The sequence below is a fragment of the Danio rerio genome, chromosome 24 (assembly GCF_052040795.2).
Source record: "Danio rerio strain M-AB ecotype USA chromosome 24, GRCz13ab, whole genome shotgun sequence".
NCBI lineage: Eukaryota > Metazoa > Chordata > Actinopteri > Cypriniformes > Danionidae > Danio > Danio rerio.
The window spans coordinates 11,025,354-11,045,599 of NC_141044.1; the positions used below are offsets into that span (position 1 = coordinate 11,025,354).

At 36.6% G+C, this 20,246-nt stretch overlaps 3 long non-coding RNA genes across 4 annotated transcripts in view; 2 read left to right on the top strand and 1 right to left on the bottom strand.

Moving 5' to 3' along the window:
* Window positions 1–20,246, top strand: part of LOC147837966 (uncharacterized) — a 99,974-nt gene that overhangs the window by 29,382 nt on the left and 50,346 nt on the right. The window lies entirely within an intron of this gene.
* On the bottom strand, window positions 2–2,018 carry LOC147837968 (uncharacterized). Its single transcript, XR_015524793.1, has 3 exons — window positions 1,911–2,018; window positions 1,074–1,146; window positions 2–212 (listed from the first exon to the last, which is right to left on the bottom strand). It is a non-coding gene; the product is annotated as an uncharacterized LOC147837968 (long non-coding RNA).
* Window positions 5,760–13,733, top strand: LOC147837969 (uncharacterized). Its single transcript, XR_015524797.1, has 3 exons — window positions 5,760–6,294; window positions 7,019–8,348; window positions 13,231–13,733. It is a non-coding gene; the product is annotated as an uncharacterized LOC147837969 (long non-coding RNA).

Sequence of the window (20,246 nt, forward strand, 5' to 3'; positions counted from 1 at the left end):
CATCTTAACTTCCAAGCAGCAAGAACTTTGAGCTTGGATTGGCCTCAATGCTGTCAGCAAATCAGATTCCTCAATAAACTGAAAATCATCATATGTCTCCACTCCAATGGATTGCAATAACTCCTCTAAATTATCTTTTGTTGCCTCTGGAAGGTTAGGCAAGACCTCTGTGATGGCAGTACGAAGAAATGTTGTCTCCAAGTCAGTCAATACTGAAATTAAGCAAGTAGTGATTAAACATGTAGTTATTAAATTTATTAAGAGTTTATTTCTGTTCATCTAAATGCAAATAAAACAAAAATTCAGATCTTACTATTATTTTAAAGAGATAGTTTACCAAAAATTTTGAAATGTATAATTTATTTACCCTTGACACATTTAATACCAGTTTGAGTTTTTTTGGGGGGACAGAATGTTGGAAACTTGTAATCATCAACTTTTACATTAGGAAGAAATACTATAGAAGTCAACAGTTACAACATTCTTCAAATATCCTCTTGAGAAAAAAACAAAAACAAACAAACCCCAAACAGGTTTGAAAAAAAGAAAAAAAGTCAAGGTTAAGTAAATGATATCAACATTTAAATTTTTTGGGAAAACTATCTCTTTAAATGATTTTTACCATATTTTTTCCACCTCTGTGGACAAGATCTCTTTACTTCGACAGCACGCTGTGTTTCAGCAGAATGACTTGGTACCCATTAACAATGTATGATATTAGCGGATAAAAATCAACCAAGTCATTAATGCTAAGACACTGTAGCCAGTTACTCTGTTTAGTCATAGAGTACAGATGGTATTCAAAATGATATTCAGCTCTTTGTATTCTCATTACAAAAACACAGCTTCGCCATTTTGAATTAAAATGATGAGAAGTTCTCCAAAATCAAACATCATTTTTAGACACAAAAAAATGTCCCTTTTTGTATGATGTTCCTTTATACATTATTTCTGTCAGTAGTATTAAACTCTAAAAAGAAAAAATTCTCTGTATGTTTGATTGATTCACTGTAAAGACTTGGATAAAAAGGCAGGCATGAAAAGATTTCAAAGTATTGAAAACAGCAGTTTACCTTTATTCCTTTGATCTCTTGATAGTCTTCAGATTGTAAATCATGAACAACAGAATCAAGTTTCAGGGGTTCACTGTGGACCACAAACATTTGAGTTATCGCTCTGAAATTCATTTCTTGTGATTTCACAATACCTGCAAAAATATTGAGCATGACTGAAATTTTCAGTTAACCCACCAATGGCGTGTGAACCCAAATTATAGAATCATTTGAAGCAGCTCTATGCTTCCTGATCATGTGAGTTGTAAAAGACGATTGATTGTAAAAGTATTACAACCCGTTACTGGACAAGACACAGGTCGGCCATCTGCTAAATGCTCTTTTAAGTGGCTTATTAAATCTTTAGCCGTGTTAAACGTGCGGTCACACAACAAAATGGCACATTTAAATCAGCAAAAACTGCTTGAGTACTAACGGTTGATCCCTATAGACATGCCAGTTGGCAAACTGTGATCCCTATAGACATGTGCTTTTAATGCAGCATAAGCGCAAAATGTTCGCATACAGCCAGCAATAACACATTTGAAAAAACAATGGGGTTCGTTTCTGTGAACTTTACAATGCAACACATAACGTCTCAGTGTCTCAAGTGTTTTGTTGCAAAAATGACACGTAACGTTAATCATCCTTAGACTAACAAAATCTTCAGTTTTTTTCAGCTTTACGTTAGTCGGACGATATGACAAGTGGTCGAGTTAACGTTACCTTTGCATTGTAACACTGATTATTATTCCGAAGACCGTGCAACACCCCAAATAATACCCTCTCTTTTTTTGCAGGTGTTTGTATGGTAAAGCGTTTAAAGTACAAAGTAAACCAACTTTTCACTAAACTTACCAGTGCCTCGGTAGTTAGAAATGCTGCAAGACGTCTTCCACAGCTTTGTTCGCGGGCCGGACAGATTGAGCGCGCGCTCTCACAAACAATATCTGTAAAATGGCTGCTCCCGCAAGAATCAGATAGCCGATTGGTGATTGGACAAGGCAGAACAGAGTTTGAAATTCAAACGCAGACGTTAATTTACGCAAAAGCATACATTTTAAATAGAAACACATCGCAAAAATAAAGGACCATTGGGGACAAATAACCCTTATCTTTCTATGTAAGCCTACATTAAATATGATAATTAGCAAAGCTAAAATAGCTTATAGACCATAAGGACAATTCTAAACAGACACATTGCCTTAAAACCCCTCATTTAAAACTTGTAAATATGTCATGTAGGATAACATTTGTGATAGTTCTACTTGCTTACACTTGCTTTTATCTGTAATAGCATGATTTTTGTTTGTTTAGTATCATTTTGTAATTTTTACAGCAGTTTTCAGTATTACATGTTTTTACTATTCAAATAACAGTGATCAGCAAATTTTACAAATAAACATTGTTATTGATACACATACTTACAGTACAATTAACAGTTTAATTTAGTTTAACATTTTACAACTGTATTTTTATTTTTTACAAAAGCATACTGTAAATTTAACGCTGTTTCATTGTTTTTCTATTTACAAAATTTAGATGTCACAATTTTACAGAATTTCACTGTTATTTTCACAAACATTTTTTACAGTGTAATACCATCAGATAGTACATTTGTTTGGCTTTAAAGGGATAAATATGAGCCAGTTCTGAGAAGTCTCAAAAGAGCACCAGCACAAATTTGTTGGAAAGAAGATGTCGCGGATTATTACATAAATCAGCCAACTGTTGGCACTGTGCTGTTTGTGGAATTACTTTACATGTCTGTGGCCATGTAAGAACCTGTAAGTCTTTCTATACCTTTTTTCCCCAAAGCAAAACATCAAATCTGAGCCTTACAGAAAAAGCCAAGCATTATTAGATCAATCATGTTTGCTGATTAACTTTCCAAAAAGCCATCTTAAAAACACCAGTGCTTCTCACATATAAGTTCAATACCTTCACTTCAACGAGATTATCCTCTAATCTCTCGAGGCCATATTGAGTTCAGTGCCTTCTATTTTCCTGAGGCCTGACATATGAAGACGAGATCCACATTCTGATGTGCCCCATCTCTGAGGGCTTCTTTCAGCACTCCCCTCTCCTCTCGCTTCCACAGAGGGATTTATTACCCCTTTCATTAGTCCCACTGAGGAGAACGGCCACCATATGGAGGAAGTGACAGTCTCTGCTGAATCATAGTGTTGTCTTTCTCCTTCTGTCTGCGTCTTGCTCTCTGTCTCTTCGTCTCTGTAAAGAACAACTGTCTATTTTATCTGCACTCTGGTTAATTCTTTTCACAGAAACTCGCTCTCTCTTTCTATTCTCGTGAATGTATCGGAGGAAACCTGCTGGCCTGAGGTCACAGAGAGCAGACTGAATCCTTACATGAGCGTCACATCTGTGCTCTCAATGTAAACAGATCAAGTGTTTGGCCTGGGCTGCCTATAGAATATGAATGGCGGTAATGCATCCACTGGATGTTATACAATCTGTTTCTGTAAACCTGCAGATGATGCAATGATTTATTTATCTGTGTTGATGTGGAATATTCAATGAAATGTAAGCTGTTGTGTACGGTGGTTAATGTAAGCAGGATTATGTTTTGACTATCAAACTGACCCTGCAACGGAGACAGCTTTACTCTGAACAGTATTATGTTATAATTTATGATGACAGAAGAACAGCATGGAAACAAAAAGGGAAAATAGCAGAGAGAAAGAAGAGCTGGAAGGGTAGAGTGGCAAAATCTTATGATATGTATTTTATGCTAAGTGTGGTCCTGCCAAACAGTTTTACAAGTTTAAAGTGTGTTTAAAACAGTGCATGTTAGTAATAAAGACGGTAAATTCGATGTAATTAATCACCACAGTACCACATGTCAGTACAATTTTAAAAGAAGACGCTTCAATCATGGATTGTGGACTTTAAATCAGGTTTAAGTTGTATAGTAATATAACAGATATCCATACAGCAGTGTATATTAATGTGTATTCTTTCACATTTGCCATGCATTACATTTAATAAAGAAAAATATGTTAATTAAAAAACAGCGTTTTATTGTTTTCTGAAGAGTCAAAATGTAATTAGGTATACAGTAATTGAATAATCAGTTGTAAAATAATACTGCATAGACTTTGTTATAGAAACAATTCCATAAAATTAAGCATTAATTTTTTTTCAAAGTTACAAATGGTATTTTCTTTGTCTTAGGCCTGAATGCTTTTTAAACCATCACACAGTCACAGGCCTCAAAAACACTAAGGGCCCTTTCATACACCCAACGCTATGCGGCGAAAACGTGACGTTCTGGTCTAAAAAAGGAAGTGTGTTAAGGCACATTGCTGGTGCGTTGCTATTTTGAAGAAATAAAATAGACCGCTCAATAGACCAGCTAAAAGGAGGTCTAAAGTCCAGCGCAGAGCGCGTGAGTTGTGTGCCATGCTTAAACATTGCTTTATACACACAGGATGTACAGCAATACACAAATATCTTTACAAATGAAAAAAGAATTACAGGAATTAAATATTACAAAATAATATTATTTTCAACATTAACATAAAAACCACTGCCTTCATAGCTTCTTCATCTCAGGGGGCTTTTTCAGTTTATTCATGACAACTTTGTCATTTATAAAGTTATTATTATCATTAGTATTATTTATTATATGGACAAATATATTTATATTTATTAACAAGTTACATTTATTCATTTGCTGGAAATTAGAACTGAATTTAGGAATAGTTTTGAAACAAATCTTTGCGCTTAATAAACTAAATTATGTAGGCTAATGGATGTCTGTGCGTACAACACGTTTCTTATCCACGGAAGAGAGTGAAAGTGAAAGTAAAGAATGAGGAGGCTCATCTCTCATTCTCGCGCTACAGATGCTCTGTTTAACAGTTTTCTTGCTAGTGAAATGCTCAGTTTTTTCACTTACAAAGTTTGTCTTGTAAATAGCAAATGTAAACGAAATGAGAGATGAAACTCATTAAGAGAATAAGCTTAACCCTGTTAGGCTATGCACTGTGGCGCAAAGGGGATTTTTCTATGCTTAAAATAGCAAAAGTGGATTCAGACACACCCTTAATGCTTTTGCACCCTGTGCTTTGGACTTTTGCGCCAAGATTGTTTAAATAGAGCCCTAAGAGTTGCGTATACTTGCCATGTGACTATTGCGAATAATCACATTGCAATATCGATGCTGAAACAATATATTGTGTAGCCCCAGTTGTACCACTGTAAACAAACTACTAATAATCAGTAACACTTTATTTTGATGGTCTATTTGAGTATTAGACTGTTTGCTTAATATCTGTTGATACTGCTCCTTCAACAGACATTTAACTGACTATAAGAAACTTTGCAAGTACATGTCAACTTACACTAACCCTATCCCTTACCACAACCTAACAGTCTACTTATAATCTAATGAGAATTAGTTGGCATGCAGAGGCATTCTAACCTGAACTCAACAAACAGACCATCAAAATAAAGTGTGACCTAATAATCTAATAACTAGTTCAGTCTTACTTAAAAAAAAGAAAATGGAAAGTGTGAGGTTGAATAGTTTACAAGAGTGCGAACAGACTAGTAAGATTAGTTTGGCTTTTTGGAGTGCTGTCAGTTAGGAAGATTTTTAGTGGCCATCTTCTTCAACACAAATGTGTTTTCATTCATTCGTTCATTCATTCATTCATTTTATGTTCAGCTTAGACCCTTTATTAATCTGGAGTAGCTACAGAATGAACCGCCAACTTATCCAGCATATGTAATACGCAGCGGATGCCCTTTCAGCTGCAACTGGAAGTCCCATCACTGGCACACATCCATACACACTCATTAACACTCATACACTACGGACAATTTAGCTTACACAATTCACCTATACCACATGTCACCTGAACCTTAACCCGCGCAAACACAGGGAGGACATGCAAACTCCACACAGAAATGCCAACTGACCCAACCGAGGCTTGAACCAGCGACCATCTTACTGTGAGGCAATCGTGCTACTCACTTTATATTAAAAAGAATCTATATGTAAGTAAGACATAAATAAATCAATGGAAAAAATGATAAATAAATAAATATTTCATCTATTTTTTTGAGGATGATACTTCCGAAGGCCATTTTTCAGACTCACTGACAGGAAGTAACAGGTGGGAGGTCAGAAGTCCCTCAGCAGGGGCTCTCCAGGGTCAGAGGAGAAACAGACTGATGGGACGTAAACATTTGGAGCTTCTCAGCATGGCAGTCTGTGAGAGAGATTACGCTCAAGGACGAAAGTGTGAGGAACAATATAGAAAAAGAGCCTTGTGCTTTTGTGTTATGAGTACGAGCGAACAGGAGGTGAGTGGGAGGGCAGAAAAAAAGAGAGAACTGTATTGCTTTCATATCAAGATTTTTGTCTTGTTAAGGCTTGTCTACATCAGTTGTTCTGTTCATTCGCACAGAGTACAGATGAAGTCTTGACAACTCAGTTTAGCAAATAACTTCATGTCAGATGCTCAGAGGAGAGCTTCCATAGAGCAAAGTGAGCCCCATTGAAATCATTGTCAGTAAGTAATTCTCATTTCTTTAGGCCAGATACTGTAATGCATTGAGTCAGTGCATTCCACAATAATGGCTCTACAAATCGAATTAACTGCTGATCCGCGGAACACGTTCGCAGACACTAAAAGCTATTACCTCTTCAGAAGAGCCTTTTTGTCATGTATTTTTAATCATACAACAGTTGGGAATTTCCAAGAAAACATAGATATGCTGATATTTCTTTACAAAAAGTCAAATACCAGAACAGTCACAGTTTTAGTTTGTTTGTATTAAAGAGTCTTCTTTAATTTGTATTGTTAATTTTTCACTTTTTATTTGGATTTTGTTTTAATTTTGTAATTTAGCTGCCCTGTCAAAGTCTTCTTTAGTTTGTATTGTTCACTTTTTTATTTGGAGTTTGTTTGAAAATTCCAGTTTAGTATTTGCAGAAAAGATTTCATTTTGTAAAAAAACATTGTGCAGCATTTGAAAAAAAAGGAAAGAGCTCTTGTTCACCTAGAATTTGTCTTAAATAATTTTGTAAAAAAATCGTGACTAAATCCTGAATCGAGATTTCGTGAATCGTATCGAATCATGAATCGTTACATTCCTACTCATAACTGAACCGCAGTCTTGGCCTCATCTGTGCAAACTTTCCCTCAAATAATATAACCGAGAAAGTGTGGAAACTAATCAAATAACCTACACACCAAGTTATCAAAATGTAGAGTATCTCATGCAAGAAAATACATGGTTTATGACTGAGCCAGTAAAAAAGAAACTTATACAGTTGAAGCCAGAAGTTTACGTACACTATAAAAAGAGGAACATAACCATTTAAAAAATTGTTTGATGGTAAATCATACTAAAAGTTTACTATTTTAGGTCCGTTAGGATTACCTAAATGATTTACAATCGCTAAATGCCAGAATAAAGAGTAATTTTTTTTTTTTGAGAATTTTTTAGTAATTTCTAGACAGTCAAAAGTTTACATACATTTCCTTGGTATTTTTTTAGCTTTGCTTTTAAACTGTATAACTTTGGTCAAATGTTTTGGGTATCCTTCCATAAGCTTCTCACAATAGTTTGAAGGAATTTTTGCCCATTCCTTCTGACAGAATTGGTGTAACTGAGTCAGATTTGTTGACTGTCTTGCTCGCACAAGCTTTTTCAACTTAAAATAGAAACCGTTTATTATAACCAAATATAAATCAAATAGTGAAAAATGTGATAATAATATTAATTTGCAAATATATTGTAATAGGAAAAAAGGCTACTTTTGTGAGGCGATTACATAAATGGAGCCCCTGGGTTTGCTATAGCCCCAAGGCCCAATATGTTCTTAATCCAGCCCTGCCTGTACCTTGGTACATGGTTATAATACTGTAAATACCACTGCCATTAATTACTGTAACAGTACTAAACCAGTTAAGGAAAGCATCATGTCTTGTTTGGCAAATTGTTGTTGTCTGCTAAATATTTGATTAACTGTCTGTTAAATATTTGAGAGCAGTGAGGGATGAAGAAGTTTTCTGTTGATGCTGAATCACTATACAGTATGTGCTGGTCCCTGATGAACTGTCCCTCTGCGGTGATCTCAGCTCTGAGAGTCCTGATAAAGCAGGCAGAGGACAATAACACATAGACCTGTGCAATTGTGTAAATTAAACCCACTTTGCAAAGGAAGTTATTATAAGATGATACACTACTGTATCATCAAAAGGAAAATGAATATATTCACCCCACCATTTACTTTTTTTACTCAGACTGTTAAGATGAGTTTAATAGTCATCAACATTTTAAATCCTTGAAAGTTTTCATTTATTCATTTTCTTTTTGGCTTAGTCCCTCTATTAATCTGAGGTCGCCACAGCGGAATGAACCGCCAACTTATCCAGCATATGTTTTACACAGCAGATGTCCTTCCAGCTGCAACCCATCTCTGGGAAACATCCATCCACACTCATACACTACGGACAATTTAGCCTACCCAATTCACCTGTACCGCATTTCTTTGGACTGTGGAGGAAACCGGAGCACCCGGAGGAAACCCACATGAACGCAGGGAGAACATACAAACTCCACACAGAAGCCTGCATTGTTGCAGCCCTATTGCACAGATTAATTGTACACCTAAAGCAGGGGTCACCAATCTCGGTCCTGTAGGGCTGGTGACCCTGCAGGGTTTAGCTCCAACTTGCATCAACACACCTGCCTGGATGTTTCAAGTATACCTAGTAAGAACTAATTAGCTTGTTCAGGTGTGTTTGATTAGGGTTGGAGCTAAAATCCGCTGGACACCAGCCCTCCAGGAACAAGTTTGGTGACCACTAACCTAAAGAATAACAACGTGCACTAGCAAAATAAACATCGTCGATTTTCATTTCACGCAGACTTAAAGTTCCATTATAGGCTCATTCTGAAAATGTAGCCCAATGCACATTTCTGGAGATCGTGAATTATGTAGCCAAAAGAATGTATGGCTGCATTTCATCTTTAAAACCAATGCTACCTGGCAGTATGACGCTGTTCCCTTTTGCGCTTACCAGCTGATAGCCTACTTCTGTATGGACGGCATTCCCGCTGTTACCAGTTTGTCCAGTTAGCTCGCCATGTACGTCGGCGAACTTGAGATGCAGAAAGGAGGCGACCATGATTATGAGGTTTGAGTCTGGCAAAGAACTGTTCCAGAAAGCAGGTAAAACAAAAGCCAAAAAATAAGATAAACAAGTAAACAACGGGGTGAGTAGATGGTAAGATCTGAAACGTGGTTAAAATCAGACAAGGACTTTTCTTTTTTACGATTTCTTTTCAAATCACTGTCGGTTGAGTTTAGGGAAGTGGGTGGGTGTTGGTCAATCTGTGCTTTTTAAAACACTATCGGTTGGGTTTAGTGAAGGGGGTAGGTGGAGGTTAATCGGTCAGTTGGTCAGTCAGTAAGTAAGTCATTCAACGGTGGCAAAAAAACTGCAAAAAAAACATAGCTCCTGGAATTTATTTTGCTATCTTCAGAAATGTTTATAGGGGTACATTTTTCGGAATGAGCCTGTGTTGCAACGTTTAGTTTAAAAATGACAGTCTAAACTTGACATGAACCAGGACTATATATAAAATTTACTTTTTTTGCGGACCAAACAATTAAAGAGAATGGACTACAAGTGTGAACACATCTTATGAACCTATTAAGTGTAACTAAGACTAACATAATTTGCATGTGTGCAATATTTATCCTTCCCTTCTTGTGGAGTCCATACAAACTGTGATTGTGAAACTTACAATCTTTAGACCTTACTACAATTGCAACAGCATGCAGGCTCAGTCTGTAAATATTCCTTGAAAAGAGAGGGATGTGTTAGTGCAAGCTTGTGGTCTACACTCCCTCATGCCCTCAAAAGGATGCAAAGAGGTGATGGCGCTCAGAGGAAGACAAGCAAGACCAACCTGGTGGTCTGGCAGTCATCACAACTAAAGAGGTGTTTTGTCTCAAGTTCCCCCCCCCTAACCGGCCCCTTTAGCTTCTCTGGTGTGTCTCCCAACTTTTAAACAAACATAGGCACCTCAAGTAAATATTTAGTGCTCTTGTGGGAGCGTTCAAAGGATCCGGCAGAAATGAATGAAGTATTTTCTCTGTACTCACCTCTAAATAGTTGGACAAAGCTCACAGGAGACAAGTTCTGGGTGAATGATTGTAGTGAATATTTGTGACAAAAGCAGAAATGCAGATGCAAACTTCATCAAGCTATATTAAAGATAAAGCTCACCCAAAAATGAAAATGCACTGTTCACTCCAAGATATAGGTGTCTTTAACTTTAGAGTTTAGTATTTTTTTTGTGACTCAGAGGTCTGTGTGAATGGCCCTTTAAAGTAAAAAATAACATAACTTGTTTGGGCTATGATAGGCTAAGTAAACATATTTGTTTATCTGAAAAACAATGCTGAAGCCAGTTGCTTTGAAAATGTCTGTTACATGCCGGAATGCTATTTTTGTTTTGGTTCTTTTAACGCGTCCAACCAGCTGATCGCTTACCTGCACGTGGACCTACTGTTACCAGTTCGTCCAGTAGCTCGACACATACCTTGGCGGACTTAAGATGCAAAACAGTCTGGTGTGAATGCAGCTTAAGACTCAACAAAATTAATACTCTAGCCATTTACTATAAGATGAGAGATTGTGAAGCAAAATAATCTATTTGTACAAACATCTGAACTGAATGTCATTGCATCTGAACTGAATGTCATTGAATGCAAACAATCTATTTGTGTTAAAATTAAACAAATAAATTTAATTTAATAAAATTCTACTGTTTTTTGTTTATTTGTTTGTTTTTTTCTGTCCAAATAAATTGTTTACAGCCACTTAACATAAAAAAATTGTAAATCCAAGAAATCATTTCTGAATAATTTTTTTTCAGTGTGGCCACATTATTATTTAATTCTTTACTTAAACTTAGAAAATGATTGGACAGTCTGGACTCTAGAGATTGAAGTTCCTGTCACATAATAATGTATTTGCTGAAGCATCCGAACCATTTTAACTTGTTTTTACACAGCTTTGAGCTTATTTTGTCAAATGTCATTCCAGAATCCAAACAGAGATTTTTGAGATTCGTAGATGTTTACAAATCCTGCTCATAGGACTTGTAGGTAAAGACATATAGATGTCTGTATATGCTATTGTATATAATGCTGCATTACAATAAGACTTATTGGTAGTCTGCTCTGTGATTTGTACTAAAATTATTGGCATTATACTGTTTCTTTTTGTTTATTTCACATACAAATTGCAGTAAATTGTGTGTTTTTGACTATTTTTAACCAGAGCTCTGTATTTTGAGTTTGTAGGATTGGAAAAAAGCACACACTACTCTTATTTCATAGTAAACAAACAACAAATACATGAATACTGTAACATTGTATACTGTCCCTTTAACTGCATTTGATCACATTGTGATTACTCATATCTATGTTGTGCAGACGTTTATTGTCTTCATGCTTTTCCACTGTTTGCCCTGATCAAAACACAGTTTATTATGACCCTGTTGACCCTTTCTGTTTCTGACACACCCTGACACCCATCTCTCCCTTGGAGATTGTGAAAACAGTACAAGAAATAGGAGAAGTCATCAGATTATTTAATTCTTAAAGAATAGGTGAATAAAACTTAGAACCCCATGTATTAGATATAAATCATCTGACAGAAATCAAGCGTTTACACTGTAAGTCTTTAGTCTTATGCAATTCTGCACAGCACTTTCAAACTAGGTTCTGAGGTCAGGACGAACTTTAAATAGAGCGCTGAGACCCAGCCCATCCCAAAACTACAGTGAAGCATAGCATCTGTGGTCTCGTAGTGTCATCATCTCTGAATTCCATGTACTCCCCAGTGTTGCAAAAATCAGATGTATTTTTATAGTCCAGTGTGTGGTATTAAAAAGACAAGAAATATGACATCTAACTTCTGTATGTTTTGTTTTCTGATGTATATATATATATATATATATATATATATATATATATATATATATATATATATATATATATATATATATATATATATATATATATATATATATATATATATATATTCAGTTATGTGTTTTTATGAGTATTAAGGTTTTATTTTAATTTATTGAATTTCCAAGAAGACAAAAATATTGCCATTCTGCATAGCTTTTCTAATTTAAATGGTAGTGGACGAGTGTGACATTGTCATTATACAATATACTATTGATTGTACATTCAAAAGTCAGTAAGACTTTTTTTTTTTTGACAACATAGGCTCATTCTGAAAATGTAGCCCTATATACGTTTATGGAGATCGTGAATTATATAGCCAGAGCTACATATGGTTGCATTTCATCTTTCTAACAAACACTAAGGGACGATATGACGTTCCTTTTCTCATTAACCTGCTGACTGCTTACCTGCATGTGGACAGGTTTTTTTGCTGTCGACACGTATGTTGGCGGACTTGAGATGTAAAGCGGAGTTTACGCAACAATGGGGTTCGAGTCCGGTGAAGAACAGTTCTAAAAAGGAGGTTAAACAAAAACAGAAGCCAAAAAAAAAAAAAAACACAAACAAGTAAATAACAGATTGAGAATGTGGTAAAATCTGAAAACGTGGTATTGGTGGGCTGGGCAGTCAGTCAGTCAACAGCCTCTGGTGGATTTAGGTGAAAACAGTTGGTGCAAATGGCACTCCCGAGAGAAATTTGAGATCTCAAAAAGCGTAATCATCGGCCTCTGGCGAATTAGTGAAAACACAAAATGCAAAAAAACTTACCTCCAGGGACATATTTTTCTCTCTCCAGAAACATATTTAGGAGTACGTAATTTGAATGAGCCTGGGTTGGTTTTTGAGATAAGTTGTTATGGAGCTAGATCAGTCTAAAAAATATTATGTTTGCAAAAATAAAAGTCATACATGCACACGTGCATTTCACATTATGTAAATCCAGTTTTTGAATTCAAAGCAATTTTAAAATACACAAATTCAATTTGTAAACTCAAAACACTATTTGTGAATTCAAAAGTAAAAATTGAAAATATTTGTATAATAGAAAGTCGAATATAATACAGAATTATATTTATAAAATGTTTCCCAGAGATGGGACGCTGCTGGAAGGGCATCTGCTGCGTAAAGCATGTGCTGGATAAGTTGGCGGTTCATTCTGCTCTGGCGACCCCGGATTGATGAAGGGACCAAACCGAAAAGAAAGTGAATGAATAAATGAATGAATGATGAATTTATAAAATAGAATTGTATTTTGAATTTATGAATCATGTTTTCAATTTACGAATTGGATTTGCGTAATTAGAATTTGGGTTTCGAATTTACGTATCGAATATGCACATTTATAAATTGTGTCCTATGTGAATGTCAATGGATTTTTATATCATTCTTCACAATTTATTTTTTGCGTTTAATAAAGGGGTGGATAAAAGTTTTAAACCACTCGAATGCGAGTAAATGTGAGGTAATATTAATGGATTATATAACTGGGTCAAAGGGTCATTGTTAGTACCTAGTTATTATTCAGTTATTGTAATTGTTATAATATGAGACTGTTCTTTAAATAAGTCTAATAAACTACTTGAAGCTTTTTTTATTTGACCACATTTACATTAAAAACGCTAAAAATGTTAAATATTATTAAACTGAAAAAAAAAAAATCATTTAATTAACAATTGGTCTCAGACCGTGATTCACATGTTTGTCTGTTTATTTAAGGTTTTGAATAGCATTATGGAATTTTTTTTGACAAATTTCAAAATTTTGCTTTTTTTTTTTTTTGTCAATTTAATAGCTTTTGTTGACATTTTAGTTGACATTCTTGTGAAAAGCTATTTTGTGAGAAACAGATCTAGTGATAAATCCATACGATATTAAGAAAAAAAAGTATTTGCACTTACCCAGTACTTTATCCAGTTTTTTGTATCCTAATTTACATGATCAAATGAGACAATTTATTGTTTCTTAAATAATAGCAATCAAATTAAAGCAGAAGTTGCGTAAATGTGCTTCATGAATCACACACTCAGAACACACACTTTTTTGCTGCTTGTTCAAAGTGCTTATTTAAAACGAGCTGAAAAAACAATTCTTGATTATTTTTTTGGGAAGCTTAATTGTTTTATGTTTAATCCACTTAAATTTTACCCAGTCTAATACTGAAAACATTCCGCTATATAAATTTCTCCAGAGCACCAAATACTTTAATACATCAAATACAGTAAAAAAAAGTAAGTTTTTGTTTTCGCAAATCCACCAAAGCTACTGTGTACAATTTTTGAGATTTCAATTTTCTCTCACGAATGCCATTCGCATCTGCTGTTCTCGCACAAATCCACCAGAGGCCACTGACTCACTGAATGATTGATCAACTGATCCACCCTCCTCCTTCCCTAAATCCAACCAATAGTGTTTTCAAAAGCACCAATTAACCAGCACCCACCCACTTACCTGAACTCAACCAACAGTGTTTAAAAAGCAATCAAGAAAAAGAAAAGCCCTCACCACATTTTCAGATTTGACCACATTCTCACCCTGTTATTTACTTGTTAGCTGCTTTCTGGAACCATTCTTCGCCAAACTCAAACACCCTTGTCTTGGTCAACGTCTCTCTGAGTCTCAAGTCCACCGACGTACATGGCAAGCTAACTGGACAAACTCGGAACAGAGTGAAAGCCGTCCATACAAAGGTAAACAGTCAGCTGGAACGATGTTGGACTACCCTGTAGCGTTCGTTTTAAAGATGAAATGCAGCCATATGTACTTCTGGCTACATAATTCACGATCTCCAGAAATGTATATTGGGCTACAGTTTCCAAATTGGTCTTATGTTGCTTTAATTTGTAAATTAAGTTGATTTAGCCTGTATTTTACCTGGCAGTCATGAGAAGCAATATTTACAGCATTATGGGAAAAAAACAAGGGAACTCTAGCTAATATAGGACATGACTGTAGTAACAAATTCACTTGGCATGTGAAATTAATAAACTTGAAGTTGGCTGGAAGAAGCATATACTATTTCACAGATGAAATGAGACCTCTTTCCCATCATATGATCAACTGATAATTCCTGATCATATCTTAGAGTTTGGCCATATTTTCTTCATTATTTTTAAAAACTTGGAGTATGTGTTACTAATAGGGATCTAACGGTATCAGAATTTCACGGTACGGTAATACCTCGGTATGAATGTCACGGTACGGTATTTATTGAATCATTTACAGGAAAAAACAAAACTTATGAAAATACTCCAAAAAAGTGCCAAAAGTGTCAATGACATACAAATTAGTCATCTATCTGTAAGCTTTGAAACAGGAACTTCAATTTTAATAACAAAAAAATATTAAACCATGTAAAAAAATAAAGTTTCAATTTAGTAGTGTTGAAAAATCACATTCAAGATTTAATCACTCACTCACTTAGATAGAGATGGGTTTAAAAGAAAATTATCATATAAATATAATCTGGTAAAAGCTGGTATCTCTGGGTATTTACAATGTCCCCTGCAACAGAAAAAAACCCTCTCATTTGGGACTGAGGTTTCTGGGACAAGAGAGATATGACTTGGCCCAGGTTGACAGCAGTGGGTAACGTTGTGCATTGTCTTTCCCCCACTTGAGAGGACAAACCATGAGTGAGATAGAGATCTCATGTCTGCATCAATCTGAACAGTGTGCTGTGTTTCTGCAGTCCCCATGACTGATTATTAGTCGTATTCCCCAACTTGCAGGCACGTGCACACACAGTGCTCAACCTGTGCAGTGCACATGCCCTTTGATAGAATGTTCCCTTCCAAAATGATCAAAAGTGCCCCCGCGACGCGACATACCCTCCGTCCCCGCTTTACAGTACGCGCGCGACAACACAGCTGATAAGAACTCGCGCGACAACACAGCTGATAAGAACTCGCGCGAAAACACCACTATTCAGGACGCGCGCGGCGACAACACCCGCTTTAGAGTTTTACAGCTCTTTTTGATCCCTGCTTCTAGCAGCACACTCCATTTCCGCATTACTGGATCTGTAGCGACAACAGACCGCAAGGGATTATGGCCAAGCCTGGGCTTATGGGAATTGTAGTTTTCCGGTACCTCCCGTTCGCTTCATTCGCCTGAGCAAATTTTCTCAGAAGACCTATAGTTTTACCGAGTCATGCGACTACGGTAATATCGAAAAAAATTAATATTGCGGTATGACGGTATTTACAATACCGTTACATCCCTAGTTACTAATGTTCAAGATGTGCAGATATAAATAAGCAGAAGTCAATTTAGCATATATTATCATAACATCACAAATCTGTCTTCTGCTAACACTTACTGTAGATCCTGCTTTGATTCGCGGAAGATTAAATTAGGAAAGCCGGAGAGTTTAATCAAGAAGTTTTATCATTTATGTCGACGACACATCCTGACAGGAAGCAGCGGAGTGAAAAATTACCTGGCACATTATCTGCTACTTCCTCTGAAACACTGATCTACTCAGCTTCCAGTTTCAGAGGACGATGTGTGGAGTGCATCTCATTGGCTCTTAACCTCATTGGCATGTCCTCAAGAGGATGGAGGGAAGATTTCAAACATTGTGCCAACAGTGGAAGTTAATCAATGAGACGGATGGGTTGTAATCCATTTTGTGCTACCATTTGAAAGATCATGACTCCCAACAAATGAAGATGCATGTTTATATTCTCACCGGAATTCCTGCTTGTTATCTTTTCCATTCTGCTAAATGCATGGGTGTCCCTGGAATAGAAGGCAGCATATTGTCCTCCAAAATCTCTATGTACTTTTCAGCATTAATGGTGCCATCACAGAAGTGCAAGTTACTGACACAACCCCATGTCATGACAGACACTGGCTTTTCGGACTGGTAACAGTCTGGATGATTCTTTTCTTCTTTGGTCAGACACACACAGCGTCCGTTTCTTCCCTCCAAAACATACCTGAAATACTGATTCATCTGACCACAGTACACATTTCCATCACAAGTTCCTCCAAGTTTAGAAAAGTCATCATTTTGGCACTTCTGGACTGGACATTGTTAAAATGGGGCTTCCTTTAGACACAGTACAGTTTTAACTGCCATTTGTGGATGTAACTATGTATTGTGGTGTTACGAACCCCAATTTTTTTTAAGGCTCGTCTAGGAGTGGCAACAAAAATATAGATAATTAATTTAACAATATTACTCAATCAAAATAATTAATTAAATCAATTAATTGATCTATAGAACATAGATAAACGAAGAACTGAATAAATAGCAACAACACCCGCATGGCTCCTCAGAGGTGGCTGCACAAGACACGCACAGAATTCTGAGACATTCATCAGGACAATAAGATACATAGAGATTCTTAGCAAGTACAAGTCATGCTCTCAACAGAGTAAAGATTGGGAGGATCAGTCAGACACGCGCTGGAAAACAAAGAGTCTCCAAACGTGCACTCAGCTTCCACTTATCAAGCCGACAGTCGGAATCTATCCTTAAAGAAAAGAAACATCAATTAATATCAAAAACAACGACAATAAACCAAATAACCAAAAGTCTTCCTATCTTTCTTTGAGAAACATTGTTATTAAACATTTCAACCATTTTCTCATGTATTTGTTGGCAAACTGGCGATCTTTGGCCCATCTTTGCTCCTAAAGTATTATATTTATAGTCAAAAAAATCAGTTTAGGGTTAAGGGTACCCTTAGTAAAAGTTGGTTTGCAAGGAGAAAAAAAAGATTGACTTAAGGAATTTAAGACTGCTATTAACTATTTCACCTTAGTCCTTAGTAACCATTTCCTCTTAAAACATTTAAAGACCTAATCAGCTCCCTTGAACAAATGACACTCAAAATGCAAGCATTCTAACCCAAAATAATGTTTTAGATTAAAATTTTCACTGGAATGTAAATAAATAATTTATTAAAACAGTTTAATAAATAAACTAATAAATATGTGTTGATAAGTTAGCACTTCTGCGCAGGAGTGCATTCATATGAAATCGCAGTGTCAGTGCAGTCTCTACATCAGGGGTCACCAAGAGGCTTCCTTCCTGCACATTTCAGTTGCAACCCTGACCAAACACACCTGTTTGTAATTATCAAGTGCTGTCTTAGGTACTATTAATTGGTTCAGGTGTATTTGATCAGGGTTGGGACTGAATTCTGCAGGAAGGTAGCTCTCCAGGAACAGGGGTTGGTAACCCCTGCTCTACATGATCCCAGCCCAGTTTTATAGGTCCTCCAAACATTATGTCGAGATAGACTCGATAAAGGAACGATTCGACTCGTTTAACGGAAAGAAAACAGCACAGATTATGTGTAACATTACTGCAAAGCTGTGGTTGTAAGGAAAGCATTCGTGGTTCGTTTCGATCCGTTTACGTAACTATAGCAACTGTGGCGCCCGTTGTTGTATGTTGCCAGAAACTACAGTGGTGAAACGCTTAGAAAAAAGGCACTTGAGTAAGGGTGAAACATAAGAAGTTTGTTGCAACGATCTTAATGAATGCTACCTCAGATTTTCCCCCTCAGGGACACCCTTAAGTTAAGTTACTGAAGGACTTTCATGCAAGCGGCAACAGGTGGCGATTGCAAATGACGTCACTTGCAGAGGAAGCATGGTTGCCTGAGCGTGCAAGTCCGAGCGTGCAAGCCTGAAGGTGCAAGTGCAAATCTGCAGCCAGACTCTATTGTGATGGTCCCCTGTTTGAACTCTCAGTTGGTTTGCTTCGAACATAAATGACAGGAAGAGTTATAATGAACCGAAGAAACCGTTAATTAGAGGATGGATGGATTGATTAGAGACGTGGCCTGTGGATCTTGAATCACCTCTCAGAGATTCTAGCATAGACAACAGGGTTCTTCTGTGATGTCATTCCTCCAGGCCACACCAAAAGTCATAATTTACATTACAATCATTAAAGAGAGGATGTGAGCATGTTTGTATGAATGCTGTCCTTTATATCCTCCAAAGAGAACTTGCTGTTAATGTCGGACTGATTTCCTGTCTTGACAGACCATCATCTGCAGTTATAGTTTTTATTGTTTGAAATAAATTTGAATAAATAAACTCAAGTAAAACAATATACTTCAAGTACACACTACATTTCCTACAGTACACCCTACAGATGTACACATACTGTGTGGCCAGTACTGTTCTATATTTTACCGCATTATAAACATTGCACACTTTTACACTACAGTGTGTCAACTGTTGATTTTGCAGTTTTTACACCTTCACCCAGAATGCAAAAGTTCAAAGGAGAGTGACAGGAAGGTAATGTATAATGTCTGCAACAGTGCAGACTCAGCAATTTTAGCATATAACTAAACTTTCCGGTTTTCTAACAACACATACTGTACATTTAGTCATTCAACAGACAATTTTGTCAAAAGCGACTTACAATTGAGGAGGCATTCAGCAATTCAACAAGAAGAGGCAATACACACAAAAAGTCATAATGATACAAAGGATCTTAGAGAGTTAAGTGCTGGAGTTTTTTTAAATAGAGATGAGTGTTTTGCATGTGGTTTGTCAAGCCTACTCACTTGTGTGAAGCACATTTTACAAATGCACTATGTATACAACACAGGCTCATTCTGAAAACGTGCCCCTGTATACGTTTCTGGAGATCATGACTTATAAAGCCAGAAGTACGCAGTATGGCTGCATTTCAACTTTAAAACGAACACTACCGGCAGTATGAGGACTTGAGCTGCAGAGAGGAGTAGACCACGATGATGGGGTTTGAGTCTGGCGAAGAAAGGTTCCAGAAAATGGGTAAGACAAAAACAGAAGCCATAAAATAAACAAGTAAATAGCAGGGTGAGAATGTGGTAAAATCTGAAAATGTGGTAAAAATAACGTGAGGGCTTTTGCTGGATTGCTTTGTAAAACTATTGGTTGGGTTAAGGGAAGTGGGTGGGTGGCAGTGGCATAGCGAACATCACAACCCGTACACCCCCCTCCCCCTACTTAGCGTGATTTCAGCGACCGTCACAACCCGTCACCCCCCACACACATTTCCGCAACCGTCATAACCTTGCTTTTTGAAAACACTATTGGATTGTGTAATGAAGGAGGGTGGGTCAGTCAATCAGTCAGTCATTCATTTAGTCAGTCAATAGCGGCCACTGGTGGATTTGCATGAGAACAGCAGGCACGCTAGG